Source organism: Puntigrus tetrazona, chromosome 1 (assembly GCF_018831695.1).
Source record: "Puntigrus tetrazona isolate hp1 chromosome 1, ASM1883169v1, whole genome shotgun sequence".
Classification (NCBI taxonomy): Eukaryota; Metazoa; Chordata; class Actinopteri; order Cypriniformes; family Cyprinidae; genus Puntigrus; species Puntigrus tetrazona.
In genome coordinates, this window is record NC_056699.1 from 27314911 (window position 1) to 27339742 (window position 24832).

The 24832-nt window shown below is 37.3% G+C and overlaps 1 pseudogene; it reads left to right on the forward strand.

Moving 5' to 3' along the window:
• Positions 1-1292: 1292 nt before the first annotated feature.
• LOC122343897 lies at positions 1293-24389 on the forward strand (annotated as a pseudogene).
• Positions 24390-24832: the final 443 nt, after the last annotated feature.

Below are 24832 nucleotides of genomic sequence, written 5' to 3' on the forward strand. Positions count from 1 at the left end.
AAATCGATTTTGATCATCATATCTGCATCAATCCTATAATATCTGTAAACCACTCAAATTAATGTTCGGCTCTAGTTAACTATAGCATGTTTGTTACAGTTATAACGTAACTGTTTTATCATGAAGAACTCCTTCAATGAGTATTATACAACATTATTATATCATTGTTTTGTACAATTTTGATCCTAGGGAAACAAAACATATAACTGTACCCCAAGGACCTATTTTGTGCCTTTTAAAGGTACCATAATGAACCCAATACATGTCTTAAAGGCAGAGGTGGAGAGGCCGGATGCAGAAAGTAAAAGTTCCTTAGCATTTTGTACAAATCATGCGAGACCAAGTCTTTCCATTCAAGACACAAGTCCTCAAAGAGTTAAAGTTAATGAGATAAATAAGCGCCTAGTTAAATGATGATTGAGCATTAGTGAGCACCTGCTGTTAAATAAATACATAAATGAAAATATCAAGATCTGAAAGAAACACACACACACACACACACAATGTAATAAGTTATTTCAAGTTGAAACAACAGGGTTCTCTTTGGTTTATTGACTAGCATATAGGTATTACTGAACTGCAAAATAAATTCTATTAAACAAATGCCACCATAACGCTTCAATAGAAAACACTTTATGCTTATAAGTCACTTGAACATCATGAAGGTGTCTTATTTTGGTTTACTGCCTGACATCTGTAAGTTTGTTGTAAAAAATGTCCTATTAAACAAATGTTTCCAAAATGCTTAAATATTGGGGAGAAAAAAACTATATTACTCATATTACTCAGGTTTTTAGACATGAACACTTATTAGATCGTCAGCAGTGGTGACAATGATTATTCATGCTGCATCTTGAAGTCAGTGTGTGTCTAAATACTTCCTGTATCCTTTTATAGATTCTATGCCAATGGAATTTTTTTTAGGATGGTGGATGAGTGGTATTAAAAAAAAATTATTTATCAACAAAATGATTTGTTGCTGTTGTTTTTTTATCACGTACCAATACAACTATTAACTTTAACTCTTTAAGGACTGTTTGTGTCTTGAAAGGAATGACTTGTTCCTCCTCTGGTGAAATCAGCTGGAGTTCATGGCTGGAATAGACAACACTTTTTACTCTATGTCTTCTGGTTTTCCAACACTGGTGTTGAGCTGAAACATCTAGGACATATTTGCATGGCATTATATATTATTCGTCCATTTTTTGACCCTTAAAAGATCAACAGAACAGCTGCCAATTTACCAAAGGTTGAATTTACACAACTTGTTTCTGCAGGTCATTTACGAGAAATCTGTGCACTCACAGGAAGAGACACACAGACGGTCAGGATGGACGTCAAGCTGCTGTTTCTGACTGTTGTTCTTCTCTCCTCACCGATCCTCACACTATGTGACCCGCTGTGAGTATCAAACACTGTTTGTTCACGGAGTCACTAACGGATCTGTTCTCAAACGCTCTGATTTGATCTCCTCAGGTACGTTCTGTCAGCTCCTAACTTGCTGAGGGTGGGTTCCTCAGAGAAGGTATTTCTGGAGGCTCAGGATTACTCTGGAGGAGACCTGAACGTGAAGATCATGGTTAAGAACTACCTAAAACAAGACAAGGAGATACTGTCTAAATCGGTGACACTGACTGCAGACAGCAATTTCCAGATCCTTACAGATATAAAGGTGACCACCGTTTAGTTGTGTAATGCATCATATCCAATTTAGTTTGTATTACTAATATATATATATATATATATATTCAACACTGGTAGAGTACTAATTCATTTTCTGTCATTTAGATCCCTGATGATCAGAACTTATTCTCTGACGATCCTCTGGAGAAGCAGTTTGTGTATCTACAAGCTGAGTTTCCTACCATCACTCTGGAGAAAGTGGTCATGGTCTCATTCCAGTCTGGATATATATTTGTACAAACAGACAAGCCCATCTACACACCTTCTAGCACAGGTACCATTAAGTGTTACAAACATTATACAAAACGAATACAGAGTGTATTAATGCACAATGTGAACTTACAATCATACTGGGATGTGTGCACAAGCCCAGGAGTCACCCTGCTGAAAATACCATTTCTTCAAGGGTCCCTGAATCAATATGTTGTTCAGAGGACCTAGAAAACATAGTGGTAGAAATCTTGGTAGAAATGACGTTTTGAGTAGAGTGGCGTCTTCTCTCTTGTCTCCACAATCCCTTTGGAATTATCAAGATAGCAGGATCCTCAAAGACCTTAACTGTCAACACTCCCTCCTTTTTCCAGGATTCGTCCGTATTTGATATCTTTCCAGCTATCATCCTGTTTAAATATTTTACTGTATTAAATATTTCCCTTTAAAAATCCCAACGCGGAAACTCACATAATTTTTATGAGCCTAACCTCACTAAATGAATAATTACGTCAATATATTCCAAGGATAAGACAGACCATTAATGATGTTAATATTAGCTAAATTTTTGAGATTTAAATATATTTATATGATGTTATTTCTGGTAGTGAGTGCCGATGCTCCATTTTGTGGTTGAGACCGCCCTTAAAATGGCCAACTCCCTAAATAGTGCCCTTACTACTTACTACTACGTGATTTAGAATCTGTGATTATTCTGATCTCGCGAATCAGCTACACATTCACCTCAAAACCTTAGATTCATGAAGCACAAACCACACATGGGATATAATTCTGCAAATAACTGCAATGCCACTTTTTTCAAACAGAGATGGCGACAACGAGGTAAAAATTACGGACTCAGTGTAGCTTGCAGCGCCCTCTGTTGGTGAAAATATTCCCTACATGATCGCTCTGGTAACCAGCAACTTTTTACATCATTTTTGTGTCTGAGTGTTTATATCCAAAAGCAAAAATCTGAATAAGGGAGTAAACTGTTTTTTATAAATTGATAAGTCTACCGTTTATGTCTTTAGTCGGTTGAAGATTAAAGAGATTCAATAAAACAGTCAACGGGCGAAATGTAAATTTGACTTCATCTAAGCTTAAAGACATTGTGAAACGGAAAACATTGAGCACAAAATTGAAATGATGAATTCAACTAGGGAGGCCCCCTAATAGTCAGATACCCTTTAGTCTTGGCCAGCCAAAAATGTATTTGTTGCTTAGTCACTGAAAAAAAAAAATCCGACAAAGTCTCACAGTCTATGATGGACAGATTGGTAATGATTGGTCTATGTGGCAATTCAGTACATCAGGCAGGTAAGGAAGTTCTACGGACTGTTCACAAATCTCTATGAAGTGTGAATAGTACAATCAAAAACACTCAGCCATATCTCTCCACCTTCTCTTCAGCTGTCTCGGTGCAGCTAGGACCTCTCTCAGTTCTTAACTTCTAGCACCTGTCCACTGCTGCCAAGTCTGGGATATAACATCTCATACATCCTCATTTGGTTAATTCTAGTTCATTTTTCATGTGTTAAATTTAATTCATAATATTGCTTCTAAAATATTTTAGTTTAAAATTTACTTTTCATCGCATTTCATTCGGCTAATTCTAATTCATTCTAATGTGTTTAATTAATCGATAGTTTTATGGAGTAAATATAGTGAATCATTTTTTACGGTGTACAGATCACTGTAGCATGGTTCAGAAACGCTGCAGTACTCCAATAAATAACTAGAGTATTCTTTCATGTGGGATGGCATAGTGTTTGAAGGAGAACAATGGGAAATATGACAGAAATAACAATGCTCTGTTTTGCAATACACAAGCGTGTGTGATAAATACTGGCAGTGTACACACCACTATCAGACTTCAGATCCTAATTAGTCGGTTCAGTTGTGTTTGATCAGGGTTGATCAGAGCAGTAAGGTAGATCTCCTGGAAACAGGAAGAAGGTTGGACATCCCTGAGCTATAACACACACACATAGATACACACAGACACACGCGCACACACACACTTTGATTTTATTTGATATATTTGTACTTCCTTTGCAGTTCATTACAGGATTTTCTCCCTAACACCCAACCTGGAACTCAGTCAGTCTGGAATCACAGTTGAAATCAAGGTATGCACACACACACACACACACACACACACACACACACACACACACACACACACACACACACACACACACACACACACACACACACACACACACACGCACACACACACACACACACACACACACACACACACACACACACACACACACACACACACACACACACACACACACACACACACACACACACAAGAGATAAAAGATTTCAACTGTAATATTCAGTGCATGAGTCCAGCATCGAGTTATAATTAATATAGTTTTTGATCAAAGTTAATGAGATAATTAAGTAGCTAATTAAATTATGTAATGAACACCTTCTGTTAGCAATCATTATCACTGAAGAAAAAAGAAACACAACTTGGTCTTGGCACTGTATCAGCTTAACACTGATACAACACTGGTAATGGGCTTCATTACGCTCACGATCTCAGCAGCCCAAGAGTTTTTATACTGATTTCTGTGTTTCTGAAGAATCCTCAAGGCATCACAGTTTCATCAGAGAAGATCTTTCCAGTCAAAGGGATGAAGTCCGGAAAATATGCCATTCCTGAGATTGCCACGTACGTAAAAACACTGTCAGGACTGAAGCTTTTTGTGAAACCACAACTTCAACAATAGGGAAATGTCGCCATGCATACAGTATATATATGTTATGAAGGCAGACGTGCATGATTCTGTATGTGTTGTGTTTGTTTCAGCTCTGGGATCTGGCAGGTTATCACACTTTTACAAACACTCCTCAGAAGACGTTTACTGCAGACTTTGAGGTTAAAGAATATGGTGAGAGCTGTGATTAATCAACATGTGTAAGAAAAGGACAAGTCAAAGTATGTTTTACTTCATTTGTGTGTCTGGTTTGGTTTTAGTGCTTCCAACATTCGATGTGAAATTAAAGCCCAGTAAGTCATTCTTCCATGTGCTTGATGACAGTCTGACAGTCGACATTGAGGCCAAGTAAGACGAACATGACTAAACCACCACACTTCATTAGGATACTCCAGCTGAAATAAAATGTAACTAGTGCTAATAATAATTAATAAACATTCAACAGAGTTTTGATGTGCTTTTATAGGTATCTGTTTGGACAGAAGGTAGATGGAAATGCGTTCGTGGTGTTTGGTGTGATGGACGGTGAGAAGAAAACAAGTATTCCTACTTCTCTGCAAAAAGTTGAGGTGAGCGATGTCTTCAATCTAATTTCTTCTCACCTATATAGAGGAAAATTTAAACACAACAGCTTTTCACTACATATTGTAGACTGATATTTCTGTTTTTCTTGGATATGAATAGATTGAGAATGGAGAAGGCGCTGCAGAACTGACCGATGAGATGATTAAAAAGACCTTTCCAAGCATTAACCAGCTGGTTGGACGGTCGATCTATGTTTCTGTCAGTCTTTTAACAGAAAGTGGTAAGACTCAACAGATACTGTACATCTGTATGCACATGTTTACACGCATGTGTGTGAGAAGATCATCGTTTGTGTTTCAGGAAGTGAAATGGTGGAAGCAGAAAGGAGAGGCATTCAGATTGTGACGTCCCCGTACACCATCCACTTCAAAAAAACACCACACTTCTTCAAACCTGGGATGCCCCTCACTGTCTTGGTATAAGACACTGACTAGATCAGCGGTTCTCAAATGACAGTCCTTGTATACAGTCCCTATATTTTGCACGTCTCTCTTATTTAACACACCTGATTTAGATTAGCATCTTGTTAGAGGATCACTGCTTGAACGGTCAGTTTGGGCGGGGTGAACTGCTGGACTAGATATTTGAGAAGCTTAAAGGTTATAGGAACTGAGAATTCCTTCTTTTTTTTTTACTTGGTTTTACAACAGGTCTATGTATCAAACATTGACCAGACACCTGCTGTAAATGTGGAAGTTGAAGTGATGGGCAATCAGGGGCCAGTCAGAGGCAAAACAAAAACCAATGGCATTGCGAAGGTTGCTGTTAACACTCTGGGATTATATTCAACACTTGAGATCACTGTAAGACCTGCCATCTCGACAGCACTGATGATCTGTCAGCTTCACTGGCGATCTAGTGTAAAATAAATGAGTTAATTGATGTTAAACAAGCAGTGCAGCTGTTTATTATATTATATTACATTGTACTTAGCACATCAGAAACGAAATACTTATGATTTCCAGGCAAAGACCGTAGACCCACAATTAAGAGACGATCAGCAGGCAGTGAAGAAGATGACAGCTCAGGCCTACCAGCCCAAAGACGGCTCCAAAAACTACCTGCATATTATCATTGATGCTCTGCAGCTTCAGATTCATGATCAAATTACAGTTTATCTAATTACCGGACGAAGTCCAGGATTTAAAGATCAGGACTTCACATACATGGTGAGAAACAGTCATGTCATGGTTCAAGCAGAGATGTCATTGTTTGAGTAAAATGTGTATAGTTTTTGTATTATATTGAATATTATGAGTAAATTAATATGTTTATTTTGTCATCTGTATCATTTTTAGATCTTAAGTAAAGGTCAGATTGTAGAAGTAGGCAGGTTTAAGCCAAATGAACAATCTCTAGTGGCTGTGCCTGTGACTGTAACCAAAGACATGATACCGCCCTTCCGCTTTGTGGCGATATTATCATGTGGGCTCGTCTGAAGTGGTGTCTGATTCAGTCTGGGTCGATGTGAAGGACACGTGCATGGGAACGGTGGGTCAAGTAAGATCACCAAATAACTTGTTGTGCCAAGCAGCTAGTTTTTTTTCTTGACACAGCATGTCTTGTTTTAATGACAGCTCAAGGTTGAGGTGAAGGATAATAGGAATACCTACAGCACAGGAGATGATGTTCAGCTGCAGATCACTGGAGATCCTGGAGCTAAAGTTGGTCTGGTGGTGGTTGACAAGGCTGTGCATGTCCTTAACAAGAACAGACTCACCCAGACAAAGGTGAAGGGCATTCATCAGCTCCTCGAAAGTCATTGGATGCTTGAGATTTGTTTGTAAATGGTCTGTTTCTTTAGATCTGGGACGTCATAGAGCAGTATGACACCGGCTGTACAGCAGGAGGAGGAAAGGACAGTATGGGGGTTTTCACCGATGCAGGTCTGATGTTTGTGTCCAACACTGCAGGAGGAACCAACACCAGAACAAGTATATATGTGTATTTGTACACACACACACATACACACACACACACACACACATATATATATATATATATATACATATATATATATATATATATATATATATATATATATATATATATATACATATATATATATATATATATATATATATATATATATATATATATATATATATATATATATATATATATATATATATATATATATATATATATATATATATATTCCGATGCATCATAATTTTTACTTCTGTTCTGAGCTTGTTTTTTTTGTCATGGGCACAGTAGACAATTGAGGCAGCTTTATTGCAAAGAATTTGCGCTGTGAGACGTGTGCACATTGCTTGAAAGTATGTGCTTCCACCCACCATGTTTTAATTTAGATATACTTTCATTAATAGTTTGGAATGCAGTACTTTATAGATGCATGAAAGTCATGCACTAACAGACTTTCACATGCGGTTTTTATTTGCTTGTTCTGGAGCAACTGATCGCCACTGCAGTTGAATGCACTAAATGAATTTTTCAGTACTTTTATATGAAATCGATGTAAACATAGTCAGTTATACAGAGTAGGATGGATCTGATATATCAAGATATAGACCGAAAAATAGATCTGTGCATTAGTCTGAATGCAGCCAATTGAAGATGCCACTGTCTCATCAATAATAAAGGGCAAAAATGCTGAGAAAATACGAATCAAAACCTTCCATCAAAGTTGTCTATGCTCTTTTCTTCTTATCCACTTAATGTTACCTATATACTGTATATAATGAATTTTCCTCTAGCACCAGCGTGTCCCTTACTTTCAAAGAGAAGACGGCGATCACTGGGTGAGAAACAGCAATTCTGAATCAACTCATTTAAATATTAGAAATGTTTTCAGAGTTCATCTTTGCTGTTAAATATGTTCAGAGGTGGAAAGTCCAGGGGTCAGAAAAGTACTGCCATATGTAATATTGATTGTAAAAACATTACAATCAATATTTCTGATTAATTTAATAGAATTAATCATATTAAATGTTTCTGATTAACCTTAAAAAAAAAAAAGTAAAATGGCATAAAAATGTGCACTTTCAACAAAAATATTCACTGCACAAAAAGACTACCTGCAAAAAATTTAATATGCATGCACGTTATGTCAACCTATTCACAAATTAATATTTTTGTTGTTTACATGGAACACCCCCAAACCAATAAAGAAATCAGGTGGTGTTGATTTATGTTTTGATATCAACATAATTTCACCTGAATCTCTCAGTTTGGTGTATTTTATCAATTATAGCCATCATCTGATTTTAACTAAAGCAAACACTGATCTCCATGATGGTGGCATCATTTCAACATATCACCATCTGGTCCTCTAATTCTCAATAACAGCAGTTGTTCACTACTAGTGCATAATCATCATTTAATCTTAATTATCTCATTACCTTTGACTTGTATGACTTGTTCCTCTGGTGAAATCAGATGCTGAGTTCATAGCTGGAATAAACAGGACTTTTGCTTTTGTCCCCTGAGCTTCCACCTCTGACAAACGAAGCCTCCAGAAATGAATCCTTTAAGAAAAACTGAAAAGCTCCTGTCTTCACGAGGCTTCATCTGGCCATCACCACACATATTAGCTCACATATTACTCGCATTGTGAGGATCACTGTATGACAGGGCTGTCCAGGTTTGGTTCAACTCTAATTAAACACCTGAAGCATGTTAGAAACTTTCATGCTTGTGTGTTGAGGTAAATTGGAGTTAAACTCTGATGGACATCGGCGCTCCAGGACTGAGTTTGGACAGCCCTGCTGTGATGTCACTGTGATCATTGCATGACCTCACGTGTTGACTGAGCAGTGTTACTCCAGTCCTTATGTGGCTTTGCCCTTGAATTAAATACATTGATGAATTAAGAAACAGATATGCATTTATATTTATTAAGATATATTGATAGCAATAAATGTATCCACAGATGCTGGAGATATTAATGATTGTTTCTGTGAAAAACAGATGATGATGATGGCAGTTATACAGATTCTGAAGATATTGTCTCACGCACACAGTTCCCTGAGAGCTGTTTTTTTGAGGAGATTGATCTACCCAATAACAATGGAAACTACTAGTAAGAGTCTGTTTCTTTAGACAACACTATTGTATTGAACTGAATCACGCAAGTCTTTCCTTGCTCATTTTTCAGTGAATCAACATCAGCCACAAATAAACTGATCTACCTGAAAGACTCTATCACTACGTGGCAGATCTTGGCTGTCAGTCTGTCTCCAACACTTGGTAAGAAGAAGCTGCAAACCCAATATATATGCTCTGAAAAGCAACATTAGCATCCAGGAGCTGTTACTTTAAGAACTTCTATTGTTGTTTGTGTCCCAAAGGCATCTGTGTGGCAGAACCTGAGGAGATAGTCTTTTCTAAGAGATTTTTTATTGATCTCAAGATTCCTTACTCAGCTGTGCGTGTGAACAACTGGAAATCAAGGCCATTATTCACAACTACACCCCAGTTAAACTGAAGAAGGTAGATCTCATTTGATATTTAAACATATGAGGTAAAAATTAAAGCCATAGCAACCAATTATGCTTTAATCAAATCATGTACTACATCATAAAATGTTTCACTGTAATTTTACAGTAATAATCCGACAGCAGCTTCACTTTTAGTACTTTAAGTACTTATTTTTTTTTTATTTTGGCATATAATTATGGTGTAGTAAAAATTATCCTGTAAAATACTGTTAGCACATTTGCCTTTAGGTTACTGTAATTGTACAGTTTTTAGCCATGTTAAAGTATGTTACTGTAATGCATTAAATTTCAGTAACTGCCATGCATGTTTCTAAACTAATAGTTATAACAATTATAGAGTATAAATATTAATACATATTTATATTAATAAATATCAATAAATATTTTTATTCGGATGTTACCCAGCATGCATTGCAGTACGAAGCATTCTGTTGATTGTCTCCTCTGCTGAGATTCATTTGCCACCCAAACCAGCTTGTGATAATTATCTCATCATAAAAACAGCTAACATCTGCTCATTGTCCAGCACTGATCTCTCTGCTTCTCAACACCACACGAACTGTAAATTCATCTGTAATTTAATTTGTACATATTTATCTTTGTCTTTGTAATTTATATTGTACCTGTATCCTGCACTTGCTGCTTATTGCACTCCTGGTTAGACCTGAACTGCATTTCGTTACCTTGTACTTGTACATTGTGTGATGACAATAAAGTTGAATCTAATCTAATCTAAATTGCTACAGAGAGAGATTTAAAACTGGAGTCAAGGGTCAAGAGCCCAACTAAAGCAAACACTATATCAAGGGTGGCGTAATCATTTTAGCCAGTAAAACATCAACATGTGATCCTTTGTAATTTAATTAATCACTTAATTATCTCATTAACTATTTGAGGACTTGGGATTTGACTCAAGACTTGTTGGTGTCTTGAAAGGAATGACTTGGTTCCTCCTTTGATAAAATTTGGTACTGGTTGTGCATTATGACTTATGTGATTATTGTTATTATTATTATTCTTTTGATATTATTATTAATTATCTCCCTTACCGTATAATTTGCTCTGAGGAACACAAATTAAACGATTCATGGCTTTATTCCTATTCTGTTGGGTTTGTATTGCATTTAATATGCTTTCAGACTGAGAATTGTTTAATGTATTTTTTGGAAAATGCGCTTCTGTAGTTTTGCTTACATCATACTATTGTTTGCCTGGTAAGTTTTTTTTTTTTCTTCTGTAGTTTTTTTATTGTCAAATCTGAGTCTCATTCTATATAAATAAATGTTTTCACCAGGTGCGTGTGGAGTTCATGGAGACAGAAGATGTTTGCAGCTCTGCCTGGAAGAAAGGAAAATACAGAACAATAATATCAGTTGATAAGGACTCCAGCGTAGCAGTTTCATACGTGATTATTCCCATGACGACGGGAGATCATGATATTGAGGTGAAAGCTTCGATATTAGATTTTGAAGATGGAGTGAGAAAGACGCTGAAGGTGGTGGTAGGTTTGATGGGAAATCTGTCACTTCTCTGCACTTCCGTTTCATTCGATTTGGTTAGATGTTAATGCAATGATCAATGAATGTCATCCCAATCAACAATTTGATTTCACAGTATTATCACCACGAGCTCATGAGCAAGATTAAACACCTGCATGAACTAAAGCAGGGTAGAGTCTGATCCGGTTCTGATCTCACCTGTCTGAAGCCCTAATAATCCTGAACACATTTATTAGCTTGTTTGATTATGCTTGAAGCTGAATTCTCCAGGACCGTGGCTCCCCCTGAACTAGAGCAACAAAAGCTGGTAGTTTACACTCTTTTTCTCTTTCAGCCTGAGGGTGTGCTGAGTATAATACGTGAAGCAAATGTGGAGCTCAATCCTAATAAGAATGGTGAGAGTTGCTGGGAACCACGCTAAAAACGTCACTGTGTTATACTTCTGTTGTTACTCAACACCAGAGTCAAGGGTTTTTAAACATTCTTCCATCTTGCTGTTTTTCTGCGTTTCTCTTCCCAAATGGATCAGGTGAAAATCCTTTCGTTTTTAAAGCTGCCATACCGGCTGATCGGTTTCCAGACACACCTGCTTACACGAACATCTTCATTACCGGTAAGGAAAGGGATGATTTCATTTGTTTATTTCTTTAAAGTTGCATTCATGTTTTATTTTGAGAGAAATGAAGTCCATTGTTAAATTAAGCTTGTGGAGATTTCAGCCAAGTTGTTCACAAAAGGGTTCATTTCTGGAGGCTTTGTTTGCTCACAGCACCACCTGGTCACCAAAGAGTGTAAAACAAGCAGATACATGTGAAAAAATTAGGACACCCTTTGAAAGCATGTGGTTTTATTGTAACATTTTTAATAAATGGTTATTTCATCTCAGTTTCAACAATACAGAGAGATTAAAGTAATCAAACTAAATGAAAACTGAAGAAAAGTCTTTTCAAGATCTTCTGTACATGTCATTCTACAAAAATGCCTATTCTAACTGAGGAAAAAGATAGGACACCCTCACATGTATTCCCTCTTAAATTGGCTCAGATCTCACACAGGTACATCACACCAGGTGCACATAATTAGTAGATCGTTACTCTGCATGTTGAATGAGGCTTGCCTCTATTTAAACCTCAGACATTTAGTTTGGTGTGCTCCTGACTGTTGAAGTGAGAGTGAGCACCATGGTGAGAGAGCAAAGAGCTGTCAGAGGACTTCAGAAAAAGATTGTAGCAGCCTATGAGTCTGGGAAGGATTTAAAAGATCTCAAAAGATTTTGAAATCAGCCATTCCACTGTCCGGAAGATAGTCTACAAGTGGAGGGCTTTCAAAACAACTGCCAACATGCCCAGGACTGGTCGCCCCAGCAAGTTCACCCCAAGAGCAGACCGCAAGATGCTAAAAGAGGTCTCCAAAAACCCTAAAGTGTCATCTCGAGAACTACAGCAGGCTCTGGTTACTGTTGATGTAGAAGTACATGCCTCTACAATCAGAAAGAGACTGTACAAGTTTAACTTGCATGGGAGGTGTGCAAGGAGGAAATCTTTGCTTTCCAACAGAAACATCAAGGCCAGACTGACATTTGCCAGAGATAAAGTTGACAAAGACCAGGACTTCTGGAATAATGTTCTTTGGACAGATGAGTCCAAAATTGAATTATTTGGACACAAGAGCAGAGGACATGTTTGGCGTAAACCAAACACAGCATTCCAAGAAAAGAACCTCATACCAACTGTGAAGCATGGAGGTGGAAGTGTCATGGTTTGGGGCTGCTTTGCTGCAGCAGGACCTGGTCAGCTCACCATCATAGAATCCCCCATGAATTCTACTGTGTATCAGAAGGTGCTTGAAGAACATGTGAGACCATCAGTTAGAAAATTAAAGCTGAAGCGGAACTGGACCATGCAACATGACAATGACCCAAAACATACTAGTAAATCAACCAAAGATTGGCTGAAAAAGAAGAAATGGAGAGTCCTGGAACGGCCAAGTCAAAGTCCAGATTTGAATCCCATTGAGATGCTGTGGGGTGACTTGAAAGGGCTGTCTGTGCAAGAAACCCTCAAACATCTCACAGCTGAAAAGTTCTGCATTGAGGAGTGGGGTAAAATTTCCTCAGACCGATGTCGGAGACTGGTAGATGGCTACAAGAACCGTCTCACTGCCGTTATTTCAGCCAAAGGAGGTAACACTCGCTATTAGGGGGCAAGGGTGTCCTATCTTTTCCTCAGTTAGAATAGGCATTTTTGTAGAATGACATGTACAGAAGATCTTGAAAAGACTTTTCTTCAGTTTTCATTGTTTAGTTTGATTACTTTAATCTCTCTGTATTGTTGAAACTGAGATGAAATAACCATTTATTAAAAATGTTACAATAAAACCACATGCTTTCAAAGGGTGTCCTAATTTTTTCACATGACTGTATATTAGAGACAGGTGTTAAATCCAGGGGACAAAGAGTAAAAGTGTAAAAATCCTGCCATATGTTTATTCCACTCATGATCTCAGCAGCTGATTTCACCAGAAATCTATTTTTTCATCTTTTTTTTTTTTTTAATTTCATCAAAGGAGGAACCAAGTCATTCCTTTCAAGACACAAACAAGTCTCGAGTCAAATTCCAAGTCGGCAAAAAGTTAAAGTTAGGTTAATTAAGAGTTCATTTTATAGAGTACAATTATAGAGTTAATTTTGCTTTTGAGTTTGCCGTGACAGCAGCAGTCTCAAAAGTGTTAAGAAGCTTTAAAACACAATAGCATTTAAGTATTGAACCTACCTTGGATTTGAAATTTCAGTTGCTATCTAGACACCTTGCAACTGCTACAGCAAACACTTTAAATGTTGAACATGAATAATGATGTCCATTATATCAGGCTGAGCTAGAAGCCGTAGGCCTGTGCCATCTAGTTTTGAGACTTTGTCTTTACTTTGGCGCACCATTAAAATACTCTAAAGGATGCTCTTCTTTCTTTCCAGTTTTTTCTTGATCATTTGTGTTAGTCTTAGCTTGGTTTTTCTTCTTTCATTTCTCCAGCTGAAGAGATCACTCAGGCAGTCGAAGTCGAGCAGGCCATCAGTGGAAGCTTCATGGGTCGACTTATTGTCCAACCCGTTGGATATGGAGAGACAATAATGATCTATATGACTCTTCCTCTCATTGCCACTCATTATCTGGACCACACAAATCAGTGGGATGCTGTTGGTGGTGGAGCGCCGTAATGAAGCCGTCAACCATGTCAACACAGGTCAGCAGAACACAACAGATATAAAGTATCTATATCTATAACTATACAAATATCACACTGCCAGCATCTAGAATGATTTTGAGGCCCGTTTACACTAGGCGTTTTCTCGTTATATTATACAGTTTGTCAATTGGTACAATTGTTAATTGCCGAAATACAAGTACAATACAATTGTTAATTTTTACTTGTTTGTTAATTGAAGAACAAATCCCAATTCAACCCTTGGTGATTAGTGTAGTTTAGTTGGGCAGTTTGATTAATTAATTACTATATATATATATATATATATATATATATATATATATATATATATATATATATATATATATATATATATATATATATATTATCCTTTTGTATTAAGGATATCAGCGGCAGTTGAGTTATCGTAAATCAGATGGATCCTACGCTGCATGGACACAAAGACCGAGCAGCACATGGTAGTTTTATTTAAATTGATTAAATTTGTTTTTATCTGTCATTATTTCCAATTTCTCCTTAAAACGTATGATGATGATTAACAATAAATATTATTGGTGGAAAATTGTTGCTTGTTAATAAGTTACATTTGTTTCTGTCTGTTAAAGGCTGACAGCATACGTGGCCAAAGTCTTCTTCATGGCCAGGGATCTTGTTGTGATGGAGGACAATGTGCTCTGCAGTGCCTCAAGTGGCTGGTCCTCAACAAACAACAGTCAGACGGCTCTTTTAAAGAGGATTCAGCTGTAATTCACAGAGAGATGGTGGTAAGTTGAACGTCACTATGACCGATTGCATTTAAACAAAATGCAGTTCAAGTGATACAAAGGAAAAATATATTTCAATGCTTTTGCTCTTATATATATAAAAGTATTGCACTCTGCTGAACACGCTTGCTCAGTACTAGTACTAGTTAATTCTGCTGTTATATATTTATTTCATTGTTTTGTTTGTTTTTGGAGTGATCCATGACGAAATTGTTTGGGCAACACAAACATTTTTACCCCAAAAGCAAAGATCACCATGTCCCTATAGTAAGATATAAGATAAGCTTATTGGTTGACCACAGGGACAGTTGGCCTAATGATTAGAGTTGGACTTGTAACCAAAGTTCGCAAGTTTGAGCCTCAGGTGCGGCAGAAATTGTTGGTAGGGAGTGAATAATCACCCTCTATTCCTGGCCTTACATCACTTTCCCAAAATTATAATAATAATAAACTAATGATAAATAATAAACAGCAGATCTAACATAGGGCAACAAATCTAACAAATTGTTGCACCCATCTCCTGTAGTCCTCTAGTCATGAAAAAGTTTTTACCAAACTTTGCTGATTTGATTTTTTTAATGATTTTCTGTTTATTATTGCTTTATTCCAGGGTGATGTACAGGGCAAAGATGCCGATGCCTCTCTGACGGCCTTTGTCGTGATTGCCATGCAAGAGGGCAAAGATGTTTGTGATCAAACAGTTGGTGTAAGTACACATCTTTTTAGAACTATTAAAAATGAACATTGGCTTTTTCACACTCTTATGATTTTACGCACACTTTTACAGAGTCTGCCTGACAGTATGAGGAAGGCTGTTACGTTCTTGGAAGGTCGACTTCACAACTGAGCAACCCTTACGCTGTTGCGATGGCATCCCACGCCATGGCCAATGCCGACAAATTCAATAAAGAAATGTTGATGAAACACTCTACTCCAACAGAAGGTAAGTCAAGTCAAAAAGCCACCAAAAAGAGATTCATTTTGCAACTCACCCAAATAGTTGAAGCATTACAAAGGCATTGTGGTGCAATGACAGCTGCTTGAGATAAAGAAGGAATGTTTCTGTTGTCTACTCATACTGTAGACTAGTTCACGCTCTTCTCTTCTGAGCGATCAATCACAGGCCGACATCACTCCGTAATGAGCACTTCTTGGCTGTAAATTCTTAACAATTGTGTTTCTATTGCTGTGTTGTGTTTGAAACAGGCGGTCGGTATTGGAGAGTCTCTGGACAGCATCATCACTCACTAGAGGCGACGGCGTATGCTGTGCTGGCGCTTGTGAAAGCCAAAGAGTTTGATAAAGCAGGAGAGGCAGTGCACTGGCTGGGCAGACAACAGTCTCACTATGGAGGATCTGGAACCACACAGGTGCTGTACATCAACACCTCATCATTTGACACTACAGGACTTGATTTCAATGCTTTTCTGTCTTTTCTAGGCGACCATCATGGTGTTCCAGGCCGTGGCAGAGTATCATACGCAGGTGAAGAACAAACAAAACTTCAATCTGGACGTGGAGCTGTCTGTACAAGGAAGAAGCAAACCTGTCAAATGGATTTTCCAAAGAAATAACATGCATCTTAGACGGACAGAGAGGGTGAGGATTACCTCATCTGCTACATTTTAAGTTGTTTGCTGCTCATTTCTGTTAAAGTACATAAGGTTTTATTAAATGAAGAATTGGGTGTTTTGTTTACCATTCGTGATTTTATTACCTATGCTAAAAGTGTGTGATCAATGAAATCTTAAGGTTTTAAGTATGCTGATGCCTCAAATGCTTCTGCGTTCACTCAACAGTTTGACCTAAGCCAGGAATTTAATGTAACTGCTCGAGGAACTGGAAGAGCCACTCTCTCTGTGAGTTTTCATGCACTATATGTGTTTACAGGAGAGGAACAACAGAGTATTAGGTATTTACCCGCTAGAAATGTGATGTTCCCGGAGTGTTCTCAGAGCATCCCGCTGGTGTCAATGACATTTAACAAACACTTCCTGAGATGATCATGATGTGGAGCACTTAAAAACACTAGAACCGCCGAGGCTCACTTTATGCCTAAAAATGGCAGGGAAAATTTTACAGCTGTTTTTATATGGCTATTATTTCACTGTATTATGCCACAATATTCACAAGGAAGTGTAAATGTCATGGAATGATTATATCTAGTTATCAACTACATTTTTGTCCTGGCTTTTTAATAAAAATTACACTCTGCTTTTTTTCATAACGGTAAATATAAGCTAAACAAGTCTGCATTGACAATGGGAGTTGTCAACATATTTGGGTTGTATAATATTATAAGTCATTAATGAATATAGGCTTATTAAAGGACTAGTTCACCCAAAAATGAAAATTGCCCCATAAACTACTCGCCCTCAAGCCGTGCTAGGTGTTTATGGCTTTTTCTTTAAGATGAATGTTTTTTTTTTTTTTTTTTTTAAAATGTATCCTGGCTCTTCTAATCTTAGTAATGCTGGTGGATAGCAGCCACTATTTTGAAGCTCCGTAAATCAGATATATCCACAAGTACTGTGACGTAAAAATGCGATCACATGTCCTCTAAAGCAGATTGACCTATGACTCAATGAAGCTGGAACTCGATGCTCTTGTGAAAAATAACTGGAAGTCAGTATATGCCGTATATATCGCTGCAATAAAAAAAAAAAAAATGCATATCATAAGAAAAATACATTCTATATGAATACCAGTATACCACCCAGCACTACTACTTATACCTATTTAGCAACCATAAATCATCTTTCTTTACTTATTTTGTCTTTATTTATTAAATCACTAGGTCACTGAGTGAAAGTGTTGCCTAGCAATGAACAATTTTAGAACATAAGCGGCCAGAAAATGACAGCACGAAAATACAGCTGTTATATGGTGGGTAAATTTGGGTATAAATGCACTTCGTTTTGATCTGGCTTCATATAAACAATTTTTAACAACAGGGGATTATAAATTATGCTGTTTTAGTAAGGCAATGACTGGGAGACTTATCGACATTTGAATAACAGCAAAGGGTAAAATGTAGTGTTAAAGGGTTGAGGGTCTGTTATTTGGAGGATCTTCAGAATAACACTCAGAGTGCGTTTGATCCCACAACACAGAGTATTACAGTAACACTGAAAGAGAAGAACTTAAGAACATTAACAAGCAGAAAGAAAGAGAAACAAATAAAGAGAGACCAACAGAAACACAACTACTACTCAGGAGCTGATTACACCAGTGGAGGAACCAAAGTTATTCCTTTCAAGACACAACCAAGCAGAGTCAAATCCCAAATCCTCAAAGACTTCATGAGATAACTGAGTAATTAAATGAGGTTTGAACAATAGTAATGAAGTGGGAGATGCTGAGATCTTGAGATTTCCTCTCAGGCTGTGACTTAGTCAGTTGTAGTTGTGTTTCAGTTGGTCTTTTTCTTTTGGTAATTCTGCTTGTCATTAATGTTCGGCTCTGTTTCAGTGTTACTTTAACACTGTTCAGAGTGTGTTGATCTGAAAATCCTCAGAATAACGACTCTCAATCCTTTAAAGGCCTCCACATCTCGCTCATCTCAGGAAACGTTCAGTGAATGTCAATGACTCTGGCGGGATGCTCTGAGAACATTACATTAGTGCTTGTGAACTACTTTTGTTGTTATTAATGTTGAGTATTCAAAACACGTTTGAATCTAGACAAATATAGCAGTTTTTTTCCTGTGTGATTTATGACACACAGCGTGTTAAATATCAACACACTGCCTGTGTTAAAATGGATTTAGCACCAAATGTGTTGTCCTTAACTTGACACACAGGTGTGTTAAAATATAACCGGTTGTGTTGCTGTGTTCAGGTTACGACGCAGTACTACGCCAGACCTGCTGAGAACACAGACTGTACAGCCTTTAATCTGAATGTTACGATGGAAAAAGACAGCAAACGTAAGTTCTTACCCTTTCTGGGGGAATTTCAGAAATAAAACCTCAAATACTTTGTGTGCTGCTTTTTATTTGAATTACTTTTCTTGTTTTCTTTAGCGGAACCATACGCCATTGAAACGTACAAGCTCACTCTGGATTTCTAGTATGTGAACATGTTCTAATCATTTGTTATGCTGGAAAACCGTTTCATTTCCACACTTTGTTTGTTCCCATCTCACTTTTCTCATTCTGGTGGTATGTCCACGTCGCAAATGTGATGCTTTACAAAAACAATAAATCTGAGGTAAAACAGACTTGGATTTACACCAAAAGCTCTAGTGTGAAAACAGCCTTAAAGGCAGAATGAGAAGATGAAGGAAAACACCAAAACTGTTATAACATCTGTTCTTGATCTCCATCTTCGCAGCTACAAAAGTGATAAAACCGATGCCACCATGACTATTCTGGACATTAGCATACCGACTGGATTTTACGTTGATCAAAAAGATCTCAAAGAGGTAGTGTGGTGATAAACTTATGTTTTTAGAAGAGGAACTCAACACATTTTCAGACATAACATAAATCATTTTGATAATGCATTGCGTTTTTTGATATTTTCTTGCACTCAGATGTCTTCAGGAAAGGACATATATATTCAGAAATATGAAAACCAAATACTGTCAGAGCAAAGATCTCTCATCCTGTACTTAAATAAGGTATGTCAGCAAACTCTCGTTCTTCCTCATGTAGTCTGAAAAATATGTGCTTTTGCTTTAATATTCTGTGAAATGTTTAATACTTGATTCTGATGGAAGTGCTTCATTAACTGCACAGTTACTGCACAGCCGTGGCATTTGCTTCAGTTGGGCTCTTGATGTTTTAATGCTATTTTTTGTTTCTGGCTGCTACAACATAAAACAGTTCTTGTATTTTAAGTAAATGTTTATGTATTGAAGTCATCATAAAGCAGGCCTGCTTCTCTGATCTCATTTACTGGGTACACTTTAATGACACTGCGTTTTGTTTTAGTTTAATATCGTTATCATTCTGCAAAATAAACTACTATGAACAAATGTAAGAAGTCTTATGCACAACACCTTTAGTACTACAACATCCTTATGACAGCAGCATATGAACCTCACAAATAGTGAGTAAAAAGCTTTATGCTGCAATGCATGCTGGGTACCAGTGCAGTACAAACCTCGCTTATGAAGCATTGCAACGATTAAAATATGCCACTGATTGATTGATCTGTTTATTATTTTGGTTGATTGTCACTGTTGTTTAGATTCATACACTGATTCTTGATGTGTGTGTTTGCATAGCAGAGCATTTCTTTTAATCTGTTGTTGTGCCTCTTTTTTTGCCACAACATTTACAGCAAACAACGCTGACCATCAAAAAGCATGTCGTAGCTAATCAGAAGTCATCCACAGCTCTAAATATGCTGTTTGTCAGTTGAGATACATACACTGATTAACTATCATTTCAGTCTAAATGCAACTATAGATTAGATTTTTTTATATTATTATTTAATGTGTTAATAACGAGCAAAATCACTTTTTTTTTTTTACATTTGATTTATTGTTAGGTTTTGCGTGAAGATCAACCAATAATTTCCATCAGAATGCACAAGATGTTTAATGTGGGTCTGCTACCACCTGCTGCAGTCACAATATATGAATATTACTCACCAGGTAAGGAGCATCTTCTACACACCCAAAATATATCATTTAGCCAAAACGATTAACCAATGAAAATAATACACTGAAGTATGGAGTGGATGGAATAAATCAATTCGCTTCGAATCAAAAGTTGTTCTGCTGTAACAGATTTCAACACACAAGGACATTGTTTTAAAAGTGCAAAACAAATGCTCTGGTTTAAGGCTGAAAGTGTGTATGACTTGCTGCATGCATCTTGGATTTATTTTCTGGCAAGGTTTCACAATGCACGAGAATTTATAATTAAATGTGTTTTCAGATGCACGCTGTACAAAGTTCTACCACCCTGAAAGGAGAGATCTTTGCAAGATCAAAGGAGATCTTTGCAAGTGTGTAGAAGGTATTAAACTCCTTCACCAAACATGTTTAACAAAAGCCATTCAGCATTTTTCATAAAAGCATAATAATCTTAAGCACACTCTGTAATTCTCAATAACAGGTGTTCATCGATAATACACAACCATCATTTCATTAGTCTCTTAATTATCTCATTAACTTTAACTCTTTGAGGACTTATGACAAACAATCACATTTATTATTATTATTTTTCGAGATTAGGTCCATCTTCCTTCACGAGGTTTTGTGATTCCACTAAAAGGATTGTCTTTATATAGTTTTTTAAAAAAGAGATTAGGATTCAAAACCTTCCCATATATATATATACACTATGTAGTATCTATATAGTTTGGGATAAATGGATGAAAAATGGCTAGTTTTCCACAGAAGACCTTCAGTTTTAACGCATGAGTGGAATAATTCATCTATCATTGTGTTTGTTCATAATTCAACGTGATTCAACTGTGTATGAAACTAGCTGCTAGGGAGGTGTTTCATGCTCAGTGCTATATCATAAGTTGATGACAGATAGGGCTAGGATGTTGTTCGATGTCTCTTTTGAGAGCTGTGATTGGAGTTCTTTATATGGTGTTATAAGTCATGTTATTAATTTACTTAATTTTATATTGGATGAAAATGTTTTGTTAGTGTGTTGTGTATTTTTTTTTTTTTTTTTTAAATCTCAACGCAGAAAGATGCAGTTACCAAAAAGGATCGGGATATAGATCAGGAGCGTTTTTCTACAGCCTGTGGAGCTGGTGTGGATTATGGTAAACACACATGTTCTTCTTCCTCAGCCATTGACGTCTAGTCTCACAGCTTTGATGTAACACCAGTATAACACAAGTGTTTCACAGTTTACAAAGCCACAGTGGTGGAGATGGATCTGAGAAAAGGCTTTGACAGCTATGACATGAAGGTAGAGCTGGTGCTGAGAAAAGGTACACTTAATTATTCAGTGTCCAGCTAAATATAAATATAATAGGTTATGACTTTTGAACTGTGGCTGACATGTGGGATGTTTCTGTGTAAAAAGCATCACCGCTTCTTCTGTCTTGTAGGCGTTGATAAGAATGCGGATGCGAACGTGACAAACTATCTGGCTCATCCCAGTTGCAGAGATCATTTAGGATTGGTAAAAGGAAAGTCGTACCTCGTCATGGGCAAATCTGTTGACCTGACAAAGCTCGGCGAAAGGTAGGTGTTGGCGTTTTCCTACAGGATTCTGGTTTTGCACAAAAGTGTTATAGGATGTAATAACTCATGTTATCGTTTGCTACCGTCTGTTATGGCCCTGGTGGTTGTTGTCAATACAGTCACATGCATTCTTGTGTCTGCCTTTTATTTGATGCCTAAGTGAGTTCTAAACATGGTGTCAGAAGATGTATAATGCACTCAGTAACAGAGCATTCAGATTAAGTTTTCGCCCGTGGACGCTGACAGCACCTCGTCCGTGAAGTGGCATTCCAGCCCACTTTGCAGCCCACGTACCATAATATAACCAGGATTATTCACTGGTCACAGGTCTTGCTGTGTGATCGAGAGAGGGATCTGAATGCAGGCATGTTTATTACCAAAGTTTAACTGTGTTGGACATTAAATCTATTCTGGATGCAATTAGAGAAGAAATTTCTGGCAGGCTTCAAGTAATCTTCACAGTATCTTTATTGTCAAAGATTTGCACCTCCACCTATGACTTCTGCTCTTCGTTTGTCTGGTTGTTATAATTCATTTACAGCAGCCAAAAATTATGGAATACTTTAAAGTCAAGAGCACAACTACAGTAAACACTTAACTACCGTATTTACTTTGGAAGGGTTCATTTAACACCTGGGATTTTGCTGTGTAGGATGGTCATTGATCAGTTTTTACAACTAGTTAGAAGGGACGTCCTTCAAGCTTGTCTGTTCCCTGATACCATTGGTGTGCTGACAGAGCAAGAAGATGTACAACTCATCAACCAAACAGTACCTGAATGTGACAAACCAGCAGCTACAGACAATCAGAGATCACAACGAAGGGGATGATGCACTACAGGCTTTCAAAACCATTGTTCTTGCAGAATGAAAAACAGCGCATACAAGAATTGTGGCCTTATCGAGATCAAATTAGTGCATTATTTTTAAATCATTGTGCCTAGAGATGCCTAAGCGCATTCAGTAGTATGCAAGCGAACCTCAAAGACTTTGTGAGACCTTTGGAAACCATGCCATCTCATTACACTCCTACCAGGCCATGACAAATTGCCAGGTCATTGCCAAAAGGACCATCTCTTAATCATAGACCATTTCTTAGATTTTACAAGACTGAACTGCTTTCTGATCTATCAGAAACAGCCATCAGGCTCTGCAAGGCTCAGTTTTCTCGACATGAGCTGACATGTGCCGTTTAGGTTTGGAATTTGAGCATGTAGGCTCCTCACAAGAAATATCCCAAACTGAATGAAAAGGCAGAATCAGCTATCGAGATTTCAAAAATCCTTTTGTGCAAAGCTACGCACAACAAAATCAGCCCTTGGACAGAAATCACTCATTGGAGAAACACGCCAATACATAGACAACAGCTCAGCCCAAAGATCTGGAAAAGCATCTGGCAAATTTCTTCTGTCACAGATCAGCTTGTGACGTGCCAGAGCTGCACACAGGATAGGGAATCTACACGAAGCCTCATACTGTTATCAATTTGAGTTTCTTTAGTAAATGGGATTGTTAAGTTCTTATAGTCAACTTCTTCTGGCTGATCGTTGTACATAGCCTGGTGGTTGTTGTCAATACGGTCACATACAAGTTTTTTGTCTGGCTTTTATGTGAGAGCTGAACAAAAAGAACCAGAACCCAGTAAATAAACGGATGAATTTATAGAATGCAGCCTAACATCATAATGTATTTAGAAATATATTATGGTGACATTTAAATAAAATTCCTGGATGAGTCATTTGTCAGACTGATGAAAACCAAGTCAAACTATGCCCTAAAAAAAAGGCTTTTTAGTGTACACTTATTAAAAAAATGAATTCATATGTTTTTCAATAGTGTTTTCTGGTGTTTTTAGTCTGCAGTATATGTTTGGAGAGCAGACCTGGGTTGAATACTGGCCTACAAAAGAAGAAAGCCAAACGAAAGAACACAGGGAGCGATACAGCGGTATCTCCAAAATCCAAGACATCCTTCTCCAGCGTAGATGTCCTGTTTAACATTTCTTTATTACTGGAAATGTAACATCATCTCTTGCATACTATAAATGAATTGTTCTTGATAACATATGAATGGTGTAATTCCATGATAAAGATTAAATCAATAAAACTAGCTTGTTTATGCTGGATTGATCAGAGAAGCAGCGACATCAGCGCTGGACAGTGAGCGCAGTAGTAGGTGTTTACATATGATGAGGTAATCAAAGGGTATTATTCACATCCAAAATGTTTTCTTGTTTTATTTGTTTATATGAACTACATGTGAAACTACATGTGATGCATCATCAAGAACCAGCACATGAACCTCTACAACGGTGGCAATCAACAAAATTCTTCATGGTGCAATACATGCTGTGTAATAGTAATACCATAGTGAAAACTCCCATCATGCACTGCGGCATGAATAATTATTGTCTCCACCGCCTCCAAAGCCTGAGCAGTGCAGTTCTTTCTTTCCAATATTTAAGCATTACGTTTTTTTAAGCAATATTACTTTTGCCCATTATTA